Source organism: Dioscorea cayenensis, chromosome 8 (assembly GCF_009730915.1).
Source record: "Dioscorea cayenensis subsp. rotundata cultivar TDr96_F1 chromosome 8, TDr96_F1_v2_PseudoChromosome.rev07_lg8_w22 25.fasta, whole genome shotgun sequence".
Taxonomy (NCBI): Eukaryota; Viridiplantae; Streptophyta; class Magnoliopsida; order Dioscoreales; family Dioscoreaceae; genus Dioscorea; species Dioscorea cayenensis.
In genome coordinates, this window is record NC_052478.1 from 9273631 (window position 1) to 9300362 (window position 26732).

A 26732-nucleotide genomic window follows, 5' to 3' on the forward strand; every position below is an offset into this window, starting at 1 on the left:
TTTTTATATATGTGGTTTGAATATTTGTTTTTTCATTTTTTCAATATAATACCAATTTTATATTGCCATTCAAATATATATATATATATATATATATATGATATCATTTGGTCCAACTGGAATGTGTCATCAAATTGGACCGACGACCTATGACCCAAAGTGAGGTTATTTCTTTTCCTGGTCCAGTTTTAAGAACATTGCTATAAGAAGGAGGTTGGATTCAAATTTTGACCTGAAAGCCTTAATTCTAGCACATATTATTCTTAGAATTCAAATAACGTAATTAATAATGAGTATGTATGAACTCAATCCCATTACATAGAATAATTATTTAAAAAAATTTGGTTAATTTGAATCCAAACCCGCATCAGCACCATTTGATCCAAATTTTAAATAAAGAAGACTGTGGGAAATGTAATATTTCAACTGGAATATTCTCAAATAATTGGGTCCTTAAATTATGTCATGAATGGTACTAAGTGGGATATAGCTTATTATGTAAATAGACCTAGAAAATATATAAATACACTTGGTCATGAACATTGGATTGCCTTACTTAGGGTTGTGAGACATTTGAAACAAACAATGAATTATGGTTTTCACAATAGAAAACATCCATTAGTGGTAAAGCGGTATAGTGATGCTAATTGGATTTCTAACGACATACAAACACCAAATCAACTAGTGGATACACTTTCATGCTTAGAGGTATTGCGGTTTCTTGAAATACTCAAAGAAAATGTGTATAGCATGTTTTATAATGGAATTGGAATTTGTAGCATTAGATTTAGTTGTTTAAGAAGTAGAATTGCTAAGAAATTCTATGCATGGTATTCCATTATAGCCAAAGCTTGTAATAGAAATTGGCATACATTGTGAAAATATGGCAGCATAAGCTATAAAAAAAAAGGGAGTTTACAATGAGAAGTCAAGGCATATAAGCTAAAGGCATAATAAAATAAGACAATTACTCTCAAATATAGGTATACACAATGATTATGTAAAGTCAAAGGAAAATCCGCCTTATTCTTTGACTAAAGGTTTATTAAGAGAGCAAGTATTCATTAGATCAATGGGAATACGGCTTAAACCAATTCAGTTAAAAAAATTGGTAGATATTTAACATGGTGACATGTCCGAATATGCGTGTAAACCGCAAGTGCACGGGTGTCGAAGTAATAAAATACCCGGTGAGTCGGGTAGTCGAATCCACAGGGAACAGGGCTACTAGTACTAACTTCTTCTCTACTTTCTAGCCTAATGATAAATGGAAAGGTGTGGTGATCTAATGTGCGAAGAAATGAATATTGGAGACGAATATGCAAGGGTAAAATGGAGGCAGAATCTTAATCAATAAAAATGAGGTACCCGGGCAATGCTCCCCCTAGGATCTAACATGAAGTTCAAGATTCACTAAATGCTTCTAAGCCAAGTCTAATGAGTCGAGGCGATCCAAGAACAACCGGCCCTTGCCTCCAAGCAACTGGTACTAGTCCCCTACAAGGTCCCGGTTGAGAAATCGCTCAATCTCAACACCTCACACCCCATATGACCACAATACGCTCTAGGGACACCTAAGAGTGAAACCGATTCCTAAAGATAGATCTAACCCTAATTCTCGGCGAAGGATCCCTAACCCCCTACAAGGTCCCGGTAGAGAAATCTCTCAATCTCACGCCTCACACCAAATATGGTTGCATAGAGTTTAGGGAATACGGAGATAGGAAACACTCAATCGGAAGGGAAAGGGGAAGCTCCACTATCTCATGACTCACCCTCTCAACCCTCTTTAACCTTGAAGTTCTAACTCTAATAGAGGCCTATCTCTCATCAAAGTAACAAATCATGCATATACAATCAACCACAAGGATCAATTAAACATGCAAGCAATGGGAACACAAGATTAAAACTCAAATCAACTTGGATTAATTAGAAACATAAAGCAAATCAATACAAAAGAATAGATCCTAGGGTTCACATGCCCAAATACCTACTAGGGTTTAGCCCTCCATGGGCCAAGTTACAAAACAATGATTAATACAATGAAAAGCAACAAAAACCATAGAGAAAACCCCCTTGAATTCGTGATGATTGGCCTTGATGGGTAGTTCCAAGTCTTGAAGGATTCCTCTGCGAAGCTAGGTTGCCAGTGGCTTCCCAAATGCTATGACGGCAAAAGACACTATCAAAGTTGGTGAAGAACACCCTCCAAATCGGCAAAGACCTCCTTTCCAAACCTTAGCCATCTCACCCCTCAAGAGCCACACAAAAGATGAGAAAGAATAGGGCAAAACGGCTATTTATAGGCCTTAGACTGTGTCTATCACGTGCCCGCGTGGGCTGCAGGAATTTCCACGCGGGCGTGTTAACAGTAATTTTGCTACAGTCCTTTTCACAAAACACGGTCCAAACACTCTTCTCTTGAGGCCACATGTCCGGGCACACGTCCATGTGATAGGCTATAAGACTTTTCTTCATCGATGTATCTTTGAGAGGTCTTGCAATCTTCACAAAGAGAAGGAACATGAAGATGTGGCTGCCTTTGTGCCCTTCCAACTAGTGAATTGACTTGAATCCTCTTGGAAGTTGGCACACATCTCCATGTTTATGAACTCCTCTCATGTCTTGGTCCTTGAGTTGAACAGGAACTCCCAACATTATGTTTTTATAGCCTATCTTTGCTTCTTTTTTACTCTTCAAGGCATTCACAACCTATATGCATAAAAGAACACCAAATACACAATATGAGACATAAACCATGGTAATTATGATGCTCAATGCATGTAAAACATATATAAAAATATGCCTACTCAAGCACTTATCACATGGCTTATTAGAGATACCATTATCTAAGCTTAATAGGCAGACCAGCTAGATTGTCTTTAAGAGTTACAGCACACTTGCCCATTTCTTGCTATTTGTATGTTTGATAAGTGTTTATTTATGCATATTTTACCACATATCTTATGTACATTGAGCATGGTTTTATTTAGATATTTTCACTAATAGCAAGCATTTTGTATTCTTTTGTGCAAGCAGGGCATGTGAAGGGAAATTGTGAAAAATGAAGCAAAGAAAGAATTGTAAAAATTTTCTAAATTGTTTCTACGAGCCACAAGAGTGAATACATGAGTTGGATTGTCTATATGCGTTTATGTGGCAACTTTTGAGACTTTAGAAGTCATTTGACACTTCAAGAGGGCACGAGGGTAGTCATGTGCGCATGTACCAACTCATGTACAATTTTAGAAGCCATTCAGCCATTTGAATCGGCAGAATTCCACAAGTTCTTCAACACATCACTGTAGCAAAGTTACTGTAGCAAAGTTGTTGTAGCACTCTTACAAAATAGTATACGGGTATCCACACAACTGTGTGAAAGGCCATGTGGAGGCCTAGCTTTCAAGTTATATTTAGGTATCTTTTGGCCCAAGTTTTAGAGGAGAAAGCGGCTAGGGTTTGTCGAGGAGATCTTTGCACTCAAGGGAATGTTTCTCCATCAGTGTTCATCAATTCCTTGGACATGTGAACCTTAGGATTAAATCTTGTATAGACTTTTATTGTGTTTCCTTTATATGTAATTTAATATTCAGTTTCAATCTTGTGTTTTTATTGCCATGCTTTCGCTATGTGTGACACTTAGGTTAAGAGTATTTTCTAATAACCCAGTGACGAGAGAGATCACCACTAGGGTTAGATTTACCAAGATTGAAGAGGGTTGAGATGGTGAGCCATACTTCTGATGTGATTTATCCTAATTTTGTATTCCAAGAACCCTTTGTAATCATATGTGCTATGAGGTATCCAGATAAATCTCCACTAGGACCTCATATGGGATTAGGGACTTTTTACCTAGGTCTAGGGTTTAATCTACTTTTAGGAATGAGGTTTATCACTAGAGATCCCTAAAACTCCAAGTAGCCATATGTGGTGTGAGGCATTGGGAGAACTCTCCACCAGGACCTCATAGGGGACTAGTCATCGGTTGCCTAGGTTTAGGGACCGATGTGTCTTTGGATTACCATGACTCAAACATACTCATTTAGAAAGCATAGTATTATTCTAACACCTATGAATCCTAGGGGAAACATCGTCTAAGTACCCCATCTTTCTTGACTGATTTCTCTTCATTTCTTTGATTACTTGCGTACTTCTTCTAATAGACTTGTATGTGAATTTGATTATCTCATCATCCATTTGCTTAGGATAAATAAAGAAGTTATAGTTATTACTATTACTCATGTTCCCTGTGGATTCGATTACCCGACTCATTGGGTACTTTATTACTGGATGACCCATGCACTTTGGACATGCAAGGGGTGTGTCAATGTCTTTTACAGAGGATTAGGGCTATACAAATTCATTTAATGATATCAATGCCTCGACTAATCATTATAAATATGACAGAATATTCTTCATTAATTTGGTCACTTATATAGGAGTAACTATAGGATCACATTTATGAGAATTGAGAGAGATAGCTAGACTCTCTAAAGAATATGGGATCTATCCAAGACCAAAATAAGCACAAACATATAAACTAATGTGTATTAGATATGATATGCGTGGAGTATATTGTTTTAATTTTCTACAAAAGATGAGTTATGAAAGATCTACATATCTGTTACAACATCAAGCAAACCAATATACATTCACCACTGCAAGTTCAAGTTCAAAAGACACTTCTCCCAAAGAGTATTATATCTACATGATAAGGACATGGCTAGGAAAAGTATTAACCCTGTCCATGCTCTGATTTATCAGTCACTCGTTTGTGAACTAAACAATTCAAGGAGATTTTGAATGGGCTAGTCAAAGAAGTTTAGGCCCTAGGTAATTTGTGGAGGTCGATTCTAGGTGATGAAGATGAGTCATAATGTGGGAAATCTATCATTCAAATTCAAATTTGTGATAACTGAAGAAAAAAATCTTTAAGGATTCAACTTAAAAGGCACAAATCAAAATTAAGGATTACTTACAATTTTTTGCTTTTCTAGAGAATTAACTTTCGCTAAACAATTGTTATTTTATTCCTTATTTACTTTGGCTTCATTTGAGGATGATAAAACTTGCATGCCAAGACATTAGTATTTTCCTTACTTGGTTTGAATAATTTGGAAATTTTGGCATTAATTAAGAGATCTTGTTAGTTGCCAAAATTTATTGACTCCTCAATTTAAAACACCTTTTCTATTGAAATAATGACATTACCTTTAACTAGAAAATTGTGAGATTCTTGAATTCTCTTTAAGTTCTTTGAAAATTATTCGAGCTTATTGTAGTTTCCATGGCAGTCAACCATTGACTTATCGAATAGCCTTCCACAACTGTTCATAGAATCTTCAAATATCGAGGTTCTTGCTTGACATAAGCAATGAGTCAAGGTTCCTTCCCAAGCTAGCATTAGCAAATAATCCGGGTCAGTTTTGTTACGAGTTTTGTCACAAGTTGGTGGGGTTTATATCACTACATTTCTCTCATCTTATACATCGCTTGCATCATAATTTTGGTATGCTATATGTTGTTTGTATTTACTTGAAATTTCCAATCAAATGTTCGATATTGTTGATATTTGTTTATATGTTTGAGTATAAATCTTCAAATTGGAAAGAATGTTATTATTTTTTAATTATATTTACATTTTTATGTGAATAAACATGATTTCATGAAAAGTTTCTTTCATGAACATACTATTAAGATTATGCCCTCAAATGCAAATGAGGATACTTGTATTCATTTCATTTATATCATATATTGTTATTATTAGTAGTAGGCATTTATTTTTATGTTCATATAAATCATTTGACTGTAGTTTTAATTAGTTTTGAACATTATAATCCTTGTTTATTAAATTAAACCTTCTACTCTTTATGGGATAAAGAGAGGGGCACTAGAAGGGTTTAATACTTATACACTTAAATAATTCACAAATCAGATAATCTTTAATTGGGCTTAAAGATTCAAAAGGATTTTTATAACATATACTTTGACAAAGAGTGCGAGTTAAACACATCAATAGGATAAATCTATGTATTCAAATATGATTCACAACAATCCAATCATATGGGTTTTACTCTTAGACCATCAATGATTTATATTGGTTGTTATGATTATATGAGTGGACCTTAGACCTAAGGTATCATGATCACAATGTGCTTTTGATATTTAGCTTATTACTTGAGTCGTTAGGCTTAGTTTACTCTTTGGAAAGGTCTACGTCAAAATGCGGCTATGTTAAGAAAGTAGCAGTTATGAGTGATTATTAGAAAGGAACTCGTTCTCTGAAAGTAAATGAGTTAGTATCCTATGCTATCATGAGTATGTGGGATTAGAATACCTTGGCCAAGGCAATCAAACTTATCTCGTGGGACATGAAGGTTAGTTTGATAATCTTACTCTACTATTGTTATTTGCAAATGATCAAGTTTAGTTAGTTTGACGATTATCAGGACTCTCACTCGGTTGGGACACACTAACAAAGGGTCTATACACATATGGTAATCATAATCAGAAATGTTCACAATGATCAACTCATTCATGTTCAATTGGGCTATGAAGTGGGGCCATGGGGTTGGCTAGATATCACCTACGTCCTTTAATACCTCCCATTGCCAATAGAAATAAAATTAGAGAGTCACACTTAAAGGAATTAGGAAACAATCTCGTTTAGACTGTAGGACGTAAAATTGTCAATTTATAATTTTACTTCATGGGATGTGTGAAACTATAAATTGGTCTAGGGTTTTTGTCTAAATTTTAAATTTTGATTAAAGTTTGATACATCCAAATAATTAATTACAATTATAAGGATTATATGACAAAAGTGATTTTCGTTTCTTTAGAACTCATATTTCTGATAAGACTTCATAATAAGATAATGTTATGAAGTTTCATATTTCTAATAGGACTTCATAATAAACAATATTTATCATGTTTTATGATGTTTTATAAATATAACTCCTCTCTGACACTAGAAGACATCAATTTTGATTCTCTAGTGAGATAAATCCCCAATTTCTCTCTGTTTCTCTAACCCAAGCCGATATTTGGAGTAGATGAGAAGATTGTTTCTAAATTCTAACATGTGATCTATAGGCGTGGGACCTTTGTTCGGCACTAAAAAAAAGGCTTAAAATATCTAATGGTAATTTTCTTGATCATTTTAATTAAATTAGGATTTACATCAAATCAATTAGTTGATATTGTAATTTTGTTGTTCTTCTTCATTCTTCTGATTGTTTTATACAATTTTGCAATAATTCTAATGCATACATGTCTTTTCGAAGAGTTTGTTTCACAAAAAAACCATTAAAAAGTTGTCTTCTATCTTGCAAAAAAGAAGATTATTGTCTAATTTGCTCACACAAAACATTATAGGTTAATAATATAAAAAAAGTTCATATCATTTAGAGAAAGAATACCCAACAATTCATGAAAATAAAAAATCATGGCGCAACAATTCTTTAATTGTTAGTCATATCTTGGTGATTCGAATGGCCAACGAACTAAACACATTAAGTAAGCGTGAATTCTTTAATTGCATTTGCATTTTTTTTTAAATATTCCTTGTTTATCTCAATAATAATCGCCCATAGATATGACATTACTTTCTAATTAGCATATCATCTCTTTCAAATACATAAGATGATTATTTGAAAGAAAAACTAGAATATGCAAGTTAGGCCATTAGCCTGCTAATTACCATGACTATGACATTAAAAATTTTGATTGAGAATAGAGCTTGAGATGTTATTCTTAATAGAAATCGATAGAGTAGGATAAGAGGAGCAAAACCATACAAGAATCACAGAAATTGACCCATATCCAAAAAGCAATCGAATCATATTGCTTTAAATGACATATACAAATATTTTTCACATCAAATCCTCGTACATTGATCAAAATCCAACAAATTATCTCAAAAGAATGAACCAACCAATAAAAGTATAAAAATTCACCAATGAATTACAAGGAAAAGGGGTTTATCCCTTGGTTTGACACTTTAGAAATGCCTTGAATGAAGAGATGCGAATTGGTAGAAGTTAAGCAAGCCTCAAGGATTAAGAAACTATGGCATTGAACCAAATTAAAATTAAGGCTTAGAAGGATTGAATTATAATCAAGCAAATTGAAGTACTGACCACATGCACATTTCTAGGGAAGAAAAAGGGTGAAGATACTAGAGGTCATCCTAAAAAACCATTATTTTTTAAAAAACTAGTGCTTAAAAAGAAATTTCACCTCTAATTTTTTTTTTGCAAAAATAATAGTAGATTGTATAATCCACAACTTATTCCATTAAGTGGTGGATTATAAAATGCACCACAAATTTTAGTCACAATAGCTTTACATTCTTTGTAGTGCTTTGAATATATTATCTCATTTAAATCCTTGGACAAAAAAATTTGGACAAGAAGTTTGACAAATAATACATATTGCAAACCAACTGATAGATATATTTACTAACCTAATGGCATCACCAAATCTCATATATATTAGCTGTCACGTCCCGACCCGCGGGCCCGCCACGTGACAACCGCCGCGACGATCCCGAGGAAGGACACACACCACTCAACCCTCGAGTCATCGCAAGGCTCACAAACTCCTGCTAAACAACACCACAATAATAAAGGTACCAAAAGCAAAACTTTCACTCGAAGAGTCAACCGTAAAGTGATAAAAAAAAAAAATATATACAAATCACAGTTACAGAGTTAAGAACACTAGTGGATCCACTGCAATCATACAATGCAACCTGATTAACCATAAATAAACAACCTGACTTGGGATACAAATTGCCAAGCACTTCGCCTCGCTATGACGACCAAAACCACTAAAACCTGGAAGGGAGGAGGGGGTGAGTAACCATAGTCACTCAGTGAATGGGTTAGCACAAATCTAACAGAATATCAAAACAAATCGATGAAATTCCAATAAACACATTCTACAATAACTTAAATGAACTGGAACGTTCACATTTGCAACACAATGAAAATACAGGATATGAAACCTTGGTATTTAGAAACCAAAACATAAATTCTCACGAGTATAGACAAAACATCAACATGTATAAAAACAAATGCTTGGATATAATTTCCCAAAAATGAGTAGAAAAAAACCAACTTAAATAAATAAAATCCTCGATAATCACAAATCCTCAATTCGCATGATATATGTTCGAAAAAGCATTAAGATATCAAACATGCTATGTGAAAGATCACACTTGAATATACCAATTGCAAGAAAATAGAATTTTCCTCAAATATTAAAAATTTCGTCTCGATCAAATAAACAATGGCCTAAAAACACTCTCTCTAACTTTAGCCGTCGCGACTAAGTTGAGAGCCGTCAAAGATCTTCGCACCCTGAGCGTTGGCCCACCGGGTCCCGTGTGGTGACCCGGGATCCCGATGTATCATCCAATCAGGGGCTCTACGCTCCCACCGATCCGGACAAATCAACACCCAGGTCCACAACGCCACCTTTAAAGGCTGGCCCGTTGGGACCCACTACTGCAGTAGTCGGGCCTTAGCCCGCCGTCACCATCCAAACCAACATATAGCTGTAGCAATAATACAATCTGAATCACTCATGTCACAGGGTCCTTATCCAGGACAAGCATTCACATATCGGGAATAAACACTATTTCCACAAATCCAAAGCCAAAGCATAGCAATGCATGTAAACTTTCAAAAAAGTATTCCAATCCCGATGTGCCAATACATTCAAAAACATTTACGTCCAAATGCCAAGAATAACACAACAATATGCGAAGCTCGAAGCATTGCTTTTAGACAATAAAAACCAGATCAATATTAAACGCATTATAATATCCACAATCTAGAAGAACATGCCATTCGAAATAAAAAAACCCTTTATTTTTCATAACTATCAATATCAAAAAGCATACTTATACAAGTGAAAGGTTTTACAACCATTTCTAAAAAAATAAATACCAATAAGGTAGAAAGGAAACATTAAGTTTTGGAATACAATAAAAGTCATCAAAAACAAGCATAGCTTTTTGTTCTAGTTAAACCCCAAGTTACTTAGGATCATTCTAGCTTTCTCTTTCTTGACTCACTAAGTTTTCCTCCAAATACAAGATTTATCCCCAAAGTCTAGTCAATCACAACCTCTAAATACTTTTACAAGTCATGAAAAATATGTTCATCTCATCGCATATATTTACACATGTCAATATATACATATTGATCCAATCCTACTTTACACATCATCAGGTATTTACTTTCACAAGTCTTTACTATTCAACCCCTTTCTTATCCTCAATTATATCTTAGATCCTTATCATGGTGTCAGTTACCTCAACATCAATATTTACTTCATCGATTAATAATCTCATTGTCAAAAATACTCAAAAAGTTAACTATCTCCTCTTAGTAGCATTAAATCAAACTATTATTAGAAATTCACAAGAATATTCAGTCTTGTAATCTAACACTTGTCACATATAACTCAAGCTACTCATCATCAACCTTCTAAAGAAATTCCATTTAAAATAATAATCATAATCACTGGCATCCACCCTGTAGATACCACACTATGATCGTACTACAACTAAGCACCCTACACTATGCTCACAAGAACAAACCTCATCAACTTTGATAATTCGACAACATAAGTATAATAATGTCATCCATGGTTCTCAAATATTGCAAAGAAGATATTAGTATAAATCTCACTAACTACCCAAAATCATGTATAAGGTTCCACAAGTCATTCAATTTCCAACGTACTAGTGTAATTATATGTCTTAGCATTTAAGGCTTCATCAGGTTCCATGTACCATATGTATCATATCATGTCTGAAACTTTAGAAATTATGTATCACTAGGGAGATTAAATCATCCATTGAACATACATAATCAATTTCACTTATAACACATAGACTCAATGAACACATTGTAATAATCAACAATTTTCATTCATCCACCAAGCATGTATGTCCTCAAGTTCAATCTCAACTAACACAAGTACATCATCAGTAAGCTTTCTCATGATTTTTCAAAAAAGATAAACCATAAGTCATTCCAAATAAACCATAGTCTCTAGTGGTCATCTACACTTTCTTTTCTCCTATAGCTAGTGATTTAAAAACATGATAAAGCCATGGAAATCATTTCAGAAAAACAAATAAAATATTTTCGATACTCAATTAGAATTGTGCACTCAACATAACCCACTCACAGAACCAGTCGTCTCGTCCTGAGACGCACTCAGTGATCGGCGAGCTCCTTCCCCTTAGAGGACGCTTCGCCACCTAGATACAAGCAGGGAATTCAAATTCTAATGAACATAATAATGATAATCACAAGGAAATGTATAAAAATACAATTATACATGTCTAATACAAAACATTAGGGTTTTAGGGCAAAACATCATCATTTTGGACCCAAACGATCTCAGAATGGAGTAAAACTAGTTCCAATGAGTTCAGGGTAAGAAGAGCTTCAATGTGAACCAAAGAAATACCAGAAAAGGCTCAAAATTTTCGGTGCTACAGTAACTTTGCACTTGCTACAGTAAACCCGAAACTTATACTATGGTTTTCTCCCAATTTACAACTCTAAATCAAAAATTTTCTTCTACAACATTCTCATACATGCATTATAAATCATTGGCTTCAATTTAAGCCTATGAATCATCATATCCATGAAGAAATCAAAGTTTTTATACAATTCTAAAAACAAGGAAATACGGAAGAAATACAAAACAAAAACATTGAATCTTAGGCTTACCGGATTCGGGAGTGAGAGAGGAATAAGTTTGGTATTGAAGTTCGCCGGAAATTCTCGCCGGAAAGATTTTTTTTTTTCTAGGTTTATGCTCGGCCGAACAAGAAGAACAAGAAGCAAGGAAGCAAGAAGGAAAAGAAAGTTCCAGGCTTTTCTCATTCATTCATCATTTTTATATATAGGAAGTGACCTAATTGCCCTCTTAATAGAAAAATCATATAAAATGGATCCAAATGACGGAATTGCCCTTGATTTTTCACATAAAAGCTACTATGCAAACATGCAAAAATGCCACTACTACTAAATGACCATTTTACCCCTAATGCAAGCATAAAAATCTAAATAGGCCCGAGGTTTAAATCAGGACAGGGTACAACATTAGCTACAAAGGCTCCAATTCAAAGTAATACCTGATGAGAAAACCTATTGATGTGAACAAAACCAAAATATACTTAAATCTTGGAAGATTAATTGGTTGCAAAGATAAAAATCCCTCTGAAAAAGAAAAAGAGAACTGATTAAGATAATTGGTTGCAAGTCCTTAAGAAAAGGTAACTTTTCATAAAACCTTAAAATAGGCTTAGAAAACTAAAAAATAGTGAAAATAAAAAGATCATGATAGGTTAAGTCAAAACTAGAAAGAGATGAAGCTCAAAAGCTATAGCTGTCAAGAACATTTTTACATTTAACACAACAATGGATATTTTCATTTCAATATCTAGTGAGCAATATAAATAGGTTGTTAAGCTAATTCTATTGAAGAAGGTAGATGTAAAAGCAATTGCATCCACCACAAGCTACACGAATATGGCACTGTAGATTGGGTCATCCTTCTCTTAATCGTCTTCAACAGGCTTTATCTTGGATTTGGGTCGAGTCATTTCAATGTGAGTCGTGTCAGTTGGGCAAGCATCATCGTGCTACCTTTAAACGTTCTATGCTAGTGTCTAGTCAGTTGTCATTTGATCTAGTTCATTATGATGTTTGGGGACCTTCTAAAGTCACGTCTATTTCCAGTCATCATTACTATATTGTGTTTGTTGATGATTTTTCCCTAGTGTCATGGGTATATTTGTTAAAAGACCGTCGGTCTATTGTTGATGTCCTTAAAACATTTATTTTGGAAGTACAAAATCTACTATTCTCAAATTTCTTCGCACTGATAATGCTTTAGAATTTGTATCTTCTGCTGTAAATTTATGTGTGTGTTCTTTGGGATTATTCATCAAACCACCTATCCACATACCTCTCAGCAAAATGGGGTTGTTGAAAGAAAGCATCATCACATCTTAGATGTTGCTTGCACTCTCTTGGTGGAGTGTAATGTCCCTAGATATTTATGGTTAGATGCTATCTTAACTGCAGTATATCTTATTAATCGTATGCCTTCTGCACCCCTAGGGGGAGAGGTCTCTCTACGTCGTCTTCTACCTAATAATAAGTTGTTTTGCTTAACCCCTTCATGCTTTTGGTTGTGTTGGTTTTGCTGAGAATTTAACTCCTGATTTGGATAAGTTGTTACTGAATGCGCTTAAATGTGTCTTCATTGGATATTCCCGCATCCAATGTGGATACCATTTGTACAACCCGACTAGTTGAAGTACTATGTGTCTATGGATGTCACGCTTTTTGAGTCTAAATCATTTTTTTCTGACTCAGGTTCTCAGGATTTTTTTACTATGTTATTTGATATTGTTCTCCATGTCCCTGTTTCGGTCACTCCGCCTGTGCCTATGCCTAGTGTGACATCTCCTCTAGTGGATCCAGATGATGATCATTTTGGACAAGTTTATCATCACCGCTAACATGTACCACCACTAGATCTGCCCCCTCTGGTCATCTCCCCGGACCACGCAGAATAGTCTCTTGATCTTCCCATTGCCTTTCGCAAAGTTATTTGTTCTTATACCAAACATCCCATCTCACTTTTAGTTTTTTATGATAATCTTCACCCTTTCTTCCACACCTTTGCTCTTTTCTTGTCTGCTGAGTTAATATAGGGAATACCAGGATGCGCGTCTACTTCTACAATGGCAGATGGCATTGGATGAGGAAATGGAAGCCTTAAGATCTCGTGGTACATGGGAGCTCATGCCTCTCCCTATTGATGTCAGTGTCATTACTTGCAGATGGGTCTTCTCTGTTAAGCACAAAGCTGATGGTACAGTTGATCTCTACAAAGCCTGGTTGGTAGCCTATGGTCTTACTCAAACTTATGGTGTCGATTATGTTCAGACTTTCTCACCGGCTGCTCGTCTGAATTCCATTCACATCCTAATATCTGTAGCTATGAATCGATCATAGGTAATCTGTCAACTCTATGTGAATGTGTTTGTCTATGGAGACTTAGTTGAGAGAACATTTATAGAGCAACCTCCGGGGTATATTGCTCAAGGGAAGAATATAATTTGGCAGCTCAAGAAAGAGATCTATAGTCTGAAACAGAGTCCTCATGCATGGTTTGAAAAGTTTAGTGTAATTGCAATTGCAAATGGTTTTCGCAAGTGCAATGTGGATCACTATATGTTCTATAAGCACACATTCATCTGTATATGTTGTACTTGTGGTATATGTCGATGACATCTTTTTGACGGGTAGTGATCGTCAGGCATTCAGAAAACTAAGAAGAATTTAATAAAGCATTTCATTACGCGAGACATAGGGCAACCCAAATACTTCCTTTGTATTGGGTTTGTATATGCTAGAGAAAAGATGATGCTCTCACAACAGAAGTGTGTGTTGGACTTAGTTGAGGAGACCAGTTTATTGGGTTATAAACCAAAGAGTACACCTATTGAGCAGTCACCACCTTTCTTGGAGACAACTTCCCTATCTCTCAAAGATCCAAGTCAATACAGACATTTGATTGCCAAGCTCATTTATCTAATAGTTACTCATCCTAATATATTTTACGCAGTTGGACTCCTAAGTAAGTTTATGCATAAGCCACGAGAAGTTCACTGGCAGGGTGCTCTGAGAGTTCTTGTATATGTTAAAGGAGCTCTAAGTAAAGGTCTTCTCTACAAAAATCATGGTCACCTAGACATGGCAGCCTATTCTAACTCGATTTATGTTAGTGATAGAGGAGATAGAATGTCCCCATCGGGTTTTGTACGTATGTAAGTGGAAACTTGGTTACTTGGCAAAGCAAGAAGCAGAATGTGGTTTGAAGATCAAGTGCCGAAGCAAAGTACAAATAATGGCATGACAACTTGTGGGATGGTTTGGCTCTAGTCTTTTCTATCTGAGATAGGATTCCCCATCACTATACTTATGCAGATGTTTTGTGATAATCAGGCCGCCATCTTCATGGCAAACAATCAAATATTCCATGAGCGTATCAAGCATGTGGAAGTTGATTGTCACTATATTCGTGATATGGTATTGAAGGGAGTTATCTCTACGCCATACACCCAGTCATTTGAGAAACTGATACTAAGTTGTGTTGGTTTTGTTCAAGATTTAACTCCTGGTTTGGATAAGTTGTGCCCGCATGTGCTTATGATGGATGCAATCACTTTGACATATCTTATTAGTCTAGAAGCTCAGAAGAAACTTGACATATGTTAAATAGATGGCATTACAATTTAGTTATATGGCTCACTAAATATTGTAAATGAAAATCCCTCAAGGATTTTAAATGCATAATGCATATAAAACTTCTCACATAATTTCGTTAATATGTTTGGCTGGATTTGGAACTCCATGTAATTGGAGTTGGATGATCTTTGAAAATATTTTGTTTGGTTGACTAAATTTGAAAAGCTGAAAGTAAATTGAAATCCAGTGTTTTCTTATTTGGGGGGTTTTTGGTTTACGCTTAGTTTGGGCTTAAACCAAAATCCAAAGTTCGAAATTTTCATACATGCCTCATGTGATTGTCACATGAGGCTTCAATTTGTAGATTACTAGATCCCCCATTACATTGTTCCACGGTGATTATTGGGTTACGAGATGCAAAATATAGTAATTTAGTATATTGTGAGGCAGCATATAGCATGGTGGATCTATATGTTCTTTTTAAAAAATTTTGGATTAGTTATGTTCCATAAAAAAAATTATAATTAGTTGAATATCCTTAATTTAAAAATTATTTAAATGTTTATAGCAATATTTTATCATATGTAACTAAATTTTTAAAAGTTACATTTACATTTTCTTTTTCCAATCAATTTGAAATTAATTGTAATATATTTTCAAAATTACAAAATTTCACAATTTAGGTAATTTTAAACTTTAATTCAAAATTACCTCAAAATAAACAACTTTGATTTTTTTACACCCTAATGATCCCTTTTTTTTTTTTATGAATACAATGTAGCTTAAAATTTTATGTTTATTAGAATGTATCAACAATGTATTAATATTTTAAAAAAGTAATTGTATAACCAGTTATAAAATATTTTATCATAAGATTAATTGATATATGTTATATATAACTTTTAGCCTGAATAAGTCATGAAAAAGGTATTAAATCATATTTACATAATATGTATATTTACATAAATAATTTTCTTGTCACTACAAATTTTTGATATTTTACAATATATTTACTACAAATATTAGGCATATAAAGTGTATATATATAATAAAAATATAATCGTATGTTAAATTAATTAAGTGTGTATATATATATAATTATTTATTTTATAGTTAATAAATGGTCACTAAGGTGGGGATAACCTCACCATAGGTGTCCATTCTCTTCAAATATACCAAACCAAGCACATGTTTTCCAAATCTAGATTTATAAATCCCTCTACTCAAACACAAAATTCTCTAATCAAGTATTCTAGATTCATTCAACCAAACATTAGATTTGACTCTCTTGTATTTTCGAATACAAGGATTTATAAATACATTGTAATCAGAAATCCCTTGTATTTTCAACTGCATCTAACCGAACTTTACCTTAGTAAATATTTATTGAAAGAAGGATATAAAAATAGGTCAATTTTCCTATTTGTCTTTATAAAAGAGTCTTGGGATCTAAATTTGGTATATTGTTATATATTTTGATTATTTAAATGTTTTTCAGAATTATTGAAGAGGTCCAAAAGTTGTAAATTATTTGATATGAAAGATCTTGGAATAACAAAGTTTTGTTTTAACGTATGGATTAAGCATGTAACAAATGGAATATTTATTCATCAATAAAAACACACAAAATATATTTTCAAATTATTTTATGTGTATAAAGCACATCCATTGAATACCCCAAAGGTTTTGAGATTGCTTGATATAAATAAAAACCCATTCCGATTTTATGAAAATAGTGAAGAATTTCTTGTTCTTAAAGTACCAAATCTTAGTGTTATTGGATTGCGAGTGAATCATACTAATATATTGTACTGAAGCATTTTTTTTGTAAGCCTATTAGCATGATGTTGTTTGTCTCTAATGTGAAAATATTAAGGTGAAATTAAGTATAAATTTCAAACTCTATGACCAATTGTCAACCTCAAATAAGTAGCTATGCAAATTCAAGATATTTATTTTTTGATCTACATAAAGCTCGATCTCAAACAAGTTATTCACGCACAAGTTCCGAAAAGGGGGAGGGATATTTAGTGAAACAAACTATAAACTATAACCACTATTTCTTCATACTGAGATTCAATGTAGCATGCATAACTTAGCTAAAAGAAGAATACTAAGGCAAAACAATATATTAAACTAATATTCCTTTCCATGAATGACTTTCAAAAGAATGATATTATAGATGTTTATAAAATTCAACTCTATACAAGATTAGAATGCATTAACTCAGAGATATTAAGCAATATTATCATGAGTAAAATATATATATTGTACTATTTTCCCGTTAACCAAAGTTTTATAACACTAGGTGTTTCTTAATAAGCGTTGCCTACTATTTGTATAACAAGATGTATACTTTTTCCCCCTTCAATAAGATTTTGGGGAATATTATAAATACAAGATTTATGTCGATGTCCAAATTTGACAAGATTGAGATTTTGTTTTTAGCAAGATTTAATGAGATTGATATCACAATTTTGCCAAATTAATGAGATTAAGATTTTTAATTGATTGAGATATTATTTTTTTCCTCTTTCTATTTTTGTTTTATAAAGGCTTATAAATAGAGACTTTGAAAAATTAATAATATAATTGTAACTTTGGTAAAAGAATTATAAGCTATAAAATTAAGATAAAACAAAAATATTATCTTAGTAAGAACTTCTATTGCACTTATACTTAAAGGAAGGAGTTCCATGTGTATGCAAGGTCTCAAACTTGCTTATATAGTTTTACTAAATACTCTCGATCTCATCTACTCTTGAGAAAAAAAATAATTAAACAACAATTTTAGTTTGACAACTCAATAAATTCATAGCAGTTTAACTAAACCATGTATGGTATAAAATGTTATAGAATTATTTTGAAATTCTCAATGTCAAAACATCGCATATTACAGTATTACATCGTATAACGTAGTATAACAAACTTGTTTTTTAAAAATAATTACTATGTTGGCAAATAAAACATAATTGCAAAAATATCACAAGCCTTAAAAATACCATACTTCACATTAAAACGCCTTCAAAGAATACTCAAAATATGCTTGAATTTCTTATATCAAAGCTTTATTGAATGAAATTTCTCAAAACAAATATATTTTATAAAATAAAATTTTTATCAAAAAATATGTATTATGACCAAGATTAGTCCAATGGTAAAGATTACATCACATAATCATATATTTAATTTCACTACACTTAACTCCAATTGTGCCATTTGTCACATATTATATTGACCATTAATATTTTACAAATGTCTCAATAACAAAATTAGTTTCTACCATACAATATGTCAACATGGCGAACATTACCTTCTATTAATAAAGTTTATGACACAGACAAATATGGAGATAAAATACCATAAAACACAAACATAATCTTCAAAATTCATTTGCTCACAAGTCCCATTTGTAACAACAAATTAATATCACAAGTGCACATTTGGAATAATAAATCAATAGTTAATAAGTTCATATTTACAATAGCAAAGGGTGCACAACTTCACATTTAAAATGGTAACATAGTTAAAATATAGGTTAATAAATAAGATTTTAAAGAAATCCAATTCTTATATATATTCACACCAATGAACGACAAACATGTTTTTCAAAATAGCAATTTACACAAAATCTATAATTTCAACATTTCTTCCATGCATGACCTAATTGGGAGAGTTTTAAATTCTTTATTTCTCCAAAGAAGTTCTAATATCAAAAGTAAATTATATAGTATATAATTTTTCACATATAAATTAGTTAAATTAGAAGGAACTTAGTTTATTTATAATCTTGACTTACATCAATTGATCGAACCACATATCTTATTAAACAATCTGATAAGATTGTTATTCTAAGCAGCCAAATAAGATCGTTATTCTTTTCCTTATAGGTTGTTATTTTTTTGATAAGTTTTTTTTAGTCTCTCTTGTAGTTTGTTATTCTTTGTATTGAAATTCAGTCTACTGTGATAAAGAAGGGAAAGACAATACATGATGGTTTTAGTCCCACCTTAATAGAATTTCTTACAATTTTGTTTAGGACCTACCATTAGTACCATAGCTAGGTTCATGACAACTAATAAAGAAAGATTAAGATTTTAGAAGCAAGTTTAGTAGGGTTTCAAGAAACCTTAGGCAAGATGGAGTCAGGAGTCAATGACAAACCGCATCAGCTTGAGGCGGCTATCCATAAACTCTCTAGATTCTCACTCACCAGCTTATTCATCAATAATTTCAATGATCAAAGCAATCAATCATCTAAGGGATGTTTTAATGAAAATATTGAAGAGGGATGTCAGCTTTTCTCATCTAGGTTGGCAAAACTTGGATTTATAAAATTCTCAAGAGATTAGCCAACATGATGGCTCAACAAGGTGGAACAATTTTTTGCATTCCCAAACACCCCTGAAACCCAAAAGGTTATCTTAGCTTTCTTTCATCTTTAAGAAGAGGAGAATTAATGGTGCCAATGGTTAAGGAGAACTTATGAAGGAGAAGGGAAGGATATCACATGGGCAATCTTTGAAGAACAACTATGGGCTCGGTTTGAACCCACTGATTTTGAAGATTTGATGAAGCTTTTTCTAGAGTGTCATAATTAGTCACATACCAAGCTCACTAATGAGTGCAATTCATATCATGTTTTACTTACTCCCAATTCATGCTTTTGCTTGCCTTTTAGCACTTTTTTAGATATATATGATGCTACTCTGGGTATTTTTACACATGGTACAAGAATTTAGGGTTCAAAGCAATTAGGAATGAAATCGAGGGTAAAACAACCAAAGAATGTGAATTTTTCTAAGTGTGCAGGCAGAGCACAGCCGTGCTACATCCCTGTGATTATCACTGTTTAAAGATGCTTGAACAATTGACCAAGCATAGGGGTGCATCCAATGGGAGCACGGGTAGAGCACGGTCGTGGTTCCTCCCCATGATTTTCACTAAATTAGAGTTACAGAGGAAGCATGCTTTCAGTGCCCCGTGCACGGTTCTGCTCAATCTGAGCACGGGCAAAGCACGACCGTGCTCTCCACGTGATTTTCTCTGGATGACACTTAGTCGATTCTCTTAGAAGCACCGAGAAGAGCACAGTCCAAGCACGATCGTGCTTAGACTGAAAATCGCTTCTTAACCCCCAGATCTATGGTTTCATGACTATCTTTTGTTCAGAGGTTTTCTTCTCCATTTAGAGAGCACTGATGAGGACTATGATCAAGCTTCACCACACCATCTTAGGGGATGAAGATCGAGTTGGAGGCATGAGAGAAGTGGAGTTAGCTCATCCATGAAGCTTTAGAAGCTTAACTAAAAAGATCATGTAAAAGGGGGAAGTCATGATTTCTCTCCTTAATGCATTCCTTCATTCTTCTTACTTGTATGAATTCATGAGGGGCTAACCATTCCACTATGCCCGGGATGTTGAACTATGTTGCTTAGTATACTTTGACTACTTGTTTTTAATGCCTACTAAGTTCTAATGCGTTCTTGTGTTTATTCATGTGTTTGCATAACTTGGTGTGCTTGATTTGCATATATGTTTGTGTAAAACTTGGCGTGTGTGGATTACCATAGTTGTGATTGCCTTGCGTAATTACAAAACTTGGCGTGTATAAAACCCATAGTTACACTTGCAGAACTTGGCGTATTGATAGCCGTAAATACAACATTACTATAGAGCGCCCCAAGGATCTTAGGATGTACCTTGTAGACATTAGGGGCAAGTTAGCACACTATAGCACATAGGAATCATCCCGGGCATTGCTCTCTTGTTGTTGAAAACTCAATCCTAGTCTGCCTGATAGTTTCACCATTATCTTTTTACTCTTGTTTAGTGATTTATTCTACCAGTCAATTCTTGATCTACTAGACATTAGAGGAGCAATTAGTACTAGAAGTCCAGTTCCTATGGTTCGACAACCCTACCCCTTATGGGGTATCACTTTATTACTTGTTATGATCCGTAAATTTGCTGAGAGTGCATCACTTACCAATAAGAATATTAAAAGTTAGGAAATCGCATATACGGATAAACAAAAAGGCATTGGTAGGAACATTTATGGGAGGCCTTAAACAAAAATTTTCAGAAAGGATTTGAATGTTTTAGCTAAGAAATTGAAAGAAACAATTAGCTTGGCATGCATGATGGATGAATAATTAGCTTGGCAATAGAAATATGCAAGGCCACCACCATCCACCAACACTCAAGGTAACCTTGTTTTACTTACAAACAATTGGCTTAGGATGAGAAACAATGACGATGAATTCAAGATCTCTACTTCAACCTTGATAACAAGTTCACACTGGGTTATAAAGTGCCGCAAACCACAACTTTTATTGCTAGAAGCCAAGCTCATTTCCAATATTGAAGGGGTTGAGAAAGAAACATTTGGAGATGCTACTTGGGGAAGTACTCAACGTAAATAAGTGATAAATTCTTAAATTTGAACCTTGAGGACAAGGCACCTCTGAGAAGGGAAGGGCATGATAAGTCCAATATTCAAATTAGCCTATTAGCATCCCAAGTTGTTACAATAACAATAAGGTTATTATTTATTATTTTGAGAAGTTTATTTTAGTGTCTTTTGTAGTTTGTTATTCTTTGTATTTAACTTTAGTCTTATGATTATATTCTCACCTTGAGAGAATTTCTTACAGCTTTTATTGGGACCCAGTTCCATCACGCTCTACAAACATTTAAAACTAACTTAAGATTTGATTATGAACTACGCATAGTGAAATAAATTCTTAAAATTTGAAATTTCTAGTGAGCTTATAAAAAATTGTATCTTTTTGGTAATCCACAACTCCAAATTTTTGAGATCCTAGGCTTGTTTGAATGATCTTTGCATAAGCTTCCTAGCAATACCAAATATACTTGATCGGACAAGATTTTGGGTTTAATAACTGCTTTCAAATGGATACCAAATGCACTAATCTAAAAACCCTAGGCTCAAATAGTATATAATTGATTCCAAAAGTATATCTTCTAAATTATGTATGTTGACCAATACAAAATTCCCTAAATCATAGTAATATAAATGTCTAATTCCTTATAAACAATGTAGACCTACAAACTTATCTGACAAAGATGTGAGAAAGTTCCTACCTTCAAAACATTCTTTGAATATAGATCTAATAAAATGCACGAAGCATGAATATGTTGTTTCTCTTAAAAAAATAGAGGTGTAGATGGGAGAGAACAAATAATGGTTGAAATTTTGCTGAAAATAATCCTAAAATTTAGCATATTATGATAAAAACTTTTGGATAATTCTTGAAATTCTAAATATTTGTAATAGGTATTGAAATTATCTTAAATTAATTTTAAACTAGATATTGCAATAGGAGGGTGACAAGGGTTTTCACAACAAAAGTAGATATTATCTATAACTTGATTAGATATTGATGGATTATGTGTAAAACTGCAATATATAATAAAACATAGAGCCTATTTAAAAACAAAAAAAAAACAAATACTTATAAAAAAAATTGTGTTAAAATAATTGCACATCATAATTAAATTCCCAATTCACATTTGTCACTCTAGAATTGAAAGGGTTCAATTATCACTAATTCGGTAATTCCTACTAATCATTAGTTATGGAGTTGGACAAATATGGCCAAACTTAATAATTATCACCAGTTATGTACAAATTCAATTCCATGGTTGCTTAACAAAGCCATGATATAATTTCCAAAGGAAGATGTCATGTTTTGGCAAGGTGGCATGCTAACCAAATTAAGCTATGAAGAACTCATGCTTTTGATATCAGGATAAAATAAACTCCACGAGGCTTCATTATCGTTTCAACAACTCCACTCTTGTTTCAACGAGTCGAACTTGTTTTATAAAGTTGCAATAATATATACATGACAATTAGGATAAGATCTGAGGATCTCAAATAAGCATATTCTAGCCATTTGTTTCAAATGATCCATAGCCATTCTAGCATTTCTCTTTGTGCTTTATTGCTACATGATGGAAAGTTGAAATGAATTCTGATTTGATAGGTGAAAGACCATTCACTTTTCTGATTTGCATTTGATATGTTAGTTGTTGTTCTGGTTCTGGCCACTAGAATTCTATCAATTACTTACAGCAGTGCCAAAAAGTTCACATCCACTTTGCAGCTGAATGCTGACTTTTCCTCCAAAAAATTAAAACTTTAACTGAAATACTTTCATTTTTTGAAAATACATCAATGCGAATTGCAAGTATAAGTGGTTGTCGTGTCTCAACAAGTCTAATACTACTTTGCAACTAAACAGATTATCTATCTACATATATTAGCTACATTTACAACCACAAACATGGGATGACCCACTTATTCCAATCCTTACTGCTAGGCTAATGAACATGTTCATATATATACATAGAAATTAAACCCAAGTTACATATCTAATATCAAAAATGGATCTGAATTCTAGCATGAAAGGAAAGGTTTGTGTGACAGGTGCATCAGGATTTGTAGCTTCTTGGCTTGTCAAAAGACTTTTGGAATCAGGATATCATGTGATAGGCACTGCGAGAGACCCAGGTACAGTTATTAATATACTTTAATTTTCCTTACTAACCATGCAAAAGGTAATAACTATGAGATGGTTTATTGATTTCTTAGAAAATACCAAGAAAGTCTCGCATCTCTAGGAATTACGAGGGGCAAAGGAGAGACTACAACTAGTGAAGGCTGAGCTCACAATAGAGGGAAGCTTTGACAGTGCAGTCATGGGTTGTGAAGGTGTATTTCATACTGCATGCCCTGTTGTTCAAGGACCTATATCCGATCCAAAGGCAAGTGGTAACAAACTTAATGAGTGCATGAATGCATGAAAGGACGGTATTAACTTTTAAATTTCTGTACAGTTAGAAATCCTAGATCCTGCAATTAGCGGCACATTGAATGTATTGGGATCGTACAAGAAGAACACAAATTTGAAGAGAGTTGTTCTTACATCTTCTTCTTCGACGATCAGAGTGATTTCAAACGTTGATCCAAATGTACCTTTGGATGAGTCATCATGGAGCGATGTTGAATTATGTGAAACACTTCAGGTGAACATGATCAACCCATAACTAATTAGCAGTTAAAATATCTGAAGACAGGATTGGACTAACTCCTTATTAATTAACTGCTCATTGCTGCATAGTTCTGGTATGCATTGGTGAAAATGCAATCAGAAAAGGCAGCATGGAAATTTGCAAAGGAAAACGAGATAGATCTTGTGGTCGTCATCCCATCATTTGTGATTGGACCTTGTTTGCCACTTGACTTGTGCTTAACTGCTTCTGATGTTCTTGGTCTTCTAAAAGGTAGTAAGAACTCCTCTCAAATTATTTTACTATAAATCAAAAACATTTCTGATTAAATTGAACGAATGAATAAAAATATGATCAATGTTTGCAGGAGAAGCAGAGAGGTTCTGATTGTATGGGAGAATGGGTTACGTCCACATCGATGATGTTGCCCGTTGCCATATTTTAGTGTTCGAGGACACCAGTGCCAAAGGGAGGTATCTTTGTAGCTCAATTGTACTGGATAACCATGAGTTAGCTGCTCAACTTTCTGAAAGATATCCATGGCTTCCCATCCCAAAGAGGTACTCTCTGTAATATTACATGGGCAATTTATATAGTTGTATTATTTAAGTAAGCATATTCTTAGTAAGGTATTTGTTTTGGTTTTGCAGGTTTGAGGACTATTTTGGAGGGAGAGTTGGTTATCAGTTCAATACATTCAAACTTAGGAAAATGGGTTTCAGATTCAATGGAATAGGAGAGATGTTTGATGATTGCATTAAGTCACTCAAAGAGAAGGGTTATTTGTAAGTCCATTGCTGCCTTTAAAATGGACTAGGTCCCTCTAGGCTTTCTTAAGGTCCTTAGAATTATATTATAAAGCTTTATTTATTTTTAGAATAAGTACTTGCTGTTAATGTATAGGTGCAGTTCAGGTAGAAAGTTATTGCATCTTTTAATAGCGAGAGTTATCGAGGCACTACAAGTAAAAATGCTAGGATTAATCAACTCTCATGGATTTATGTACTGTTTGCCACTAAAGTAATATATTAGATTATTAAAAAAATCATTATAAATCTTTGGTTCAAATATATCTTTGTATGTTTTTTTTTTAATTTTACAAATTCAATATCTTATAAATTATTCTAATAATTAAAATTTAATAATATTTTTCAGTTTGCCTAACAACATGCTATCATGCAACTTGTCACAAAAGATCAGAAATACATGGAAGATTTAAACTCTCAATTTTCCATTGTAAAGCAAACAGTGCATCATACTTTATGGTTATTATTAAAACTTTTAAAATCTAAAAAAAAGTTATAATAGAACATCTTATTTTTATTGGAGATATTTAACTCTCATTTAAGTGATACACATCTCTCTAAATAAGAACAACATCAAAATTTTAAAAACAAAAAAGTTAATGCTTATAAAACTTTTAAAAGTGACAAATAATTTAAAAAAAAAATTTAAATGTGATAGGTAATATGAAAAGGAAAGTGTAATAATGTGGGTGAACCACAATTCAACTTATATTTAATAAATAATTTTAAAAATGAAAAAAAAACATTTTTTTTAAATCTAAAACAATTTCAAACAGCCAACTAAACCTAGATGTATGTAAAACCCTTAAAAGTGACAAATAATTAAAATATATATATTTTTTAAATGTTACAGTTAATATGAAATTGAGGGAGTAATAAGGTGGTTGAACTTCAATTCAACATATATTTAATAATTAATTTTAAAAATAAAAAAATATATTATTTTAATCTAAAATTTTCAAACAACCAACTAAACATAAATGGTTGTTTATAAAGGCTTTGAAAAAAAGATCAGAAAAAAATCAAATAAAAAAATGGAGGACAAAGAAAAAAATCAATTATAAAAAAAATATCACCTGACTAAAAAAATCATCACAAAACAACAAGAGAATAAAAAAACCTATTAAAAAATAAAATATTTATAAAAAATTGAGAGAGAAAAAATTGAAATTTTAAAAAACTGAAAAAGAAAATTGAATTTTTGTAAAGAAAAAAAGAGGGAAGAAATTTAATAAATGAATAAATAAAAAAAAAAATCCAAACGGACACCAATTCGGTGATGCTGGAACAAAGGAGTCAATTAAAAAAAAATCAAATAAAAATATTTCAATTTAAAAAAAAATTATCTTGTCACAAATTGTCACGTAGGAAAATATCAAAGAAGAGAGATTTAAAAAATTTTAACTTAAAAAAAATTACATTTGAAATTGAAAGGAAAAAAATAAAATAGAAATAAAAAAAAACAGAATTTCTCGTAACTGACAGACAAATGAAGAAAAAAAGAAAACAAAAAGGAAAAAAAAAAAAGCAGATTCTAAGGCTCTGCTTGGATAGAGGTATTAGATTGTTTCATAAAATAAGGTAAGTTAG

At 33.0% G+C, this 26732-nt stretch overlaps 1 long non-coding RNA gene and 1 pseudogene across 1 annotated transcript; one reads left to right on the plus strand and one right to left on the minus strand.

Moving 5' to 3' along the window:
- Positions 1 to 8804: 8804 nt before the first annotated feature.
- LOC120267955 lies at positions 8805 to 11798 on the minus strand. Its single transcript, XR_005538638.1, has 3 exons — positions 11760 to 11798; positions 11209 to 11281; positions 8805 to 8840 (listed from the first exon to the last, which is right to left on the minus strand). It is a non-coding gene; the product is annotated as an uncharacterized LOC120267955 (long non-coding RNA).
- An 11912-nt stretch (positions 11799 to 23710) lies between these two features.
- On the plus strand, positions 23711 to 25358 carry LOC120267588 (annotated as a pseudogene).
- The last annotated feature ends 1374 nt before the right edge of the window (positions 25359 to 26732 follow it).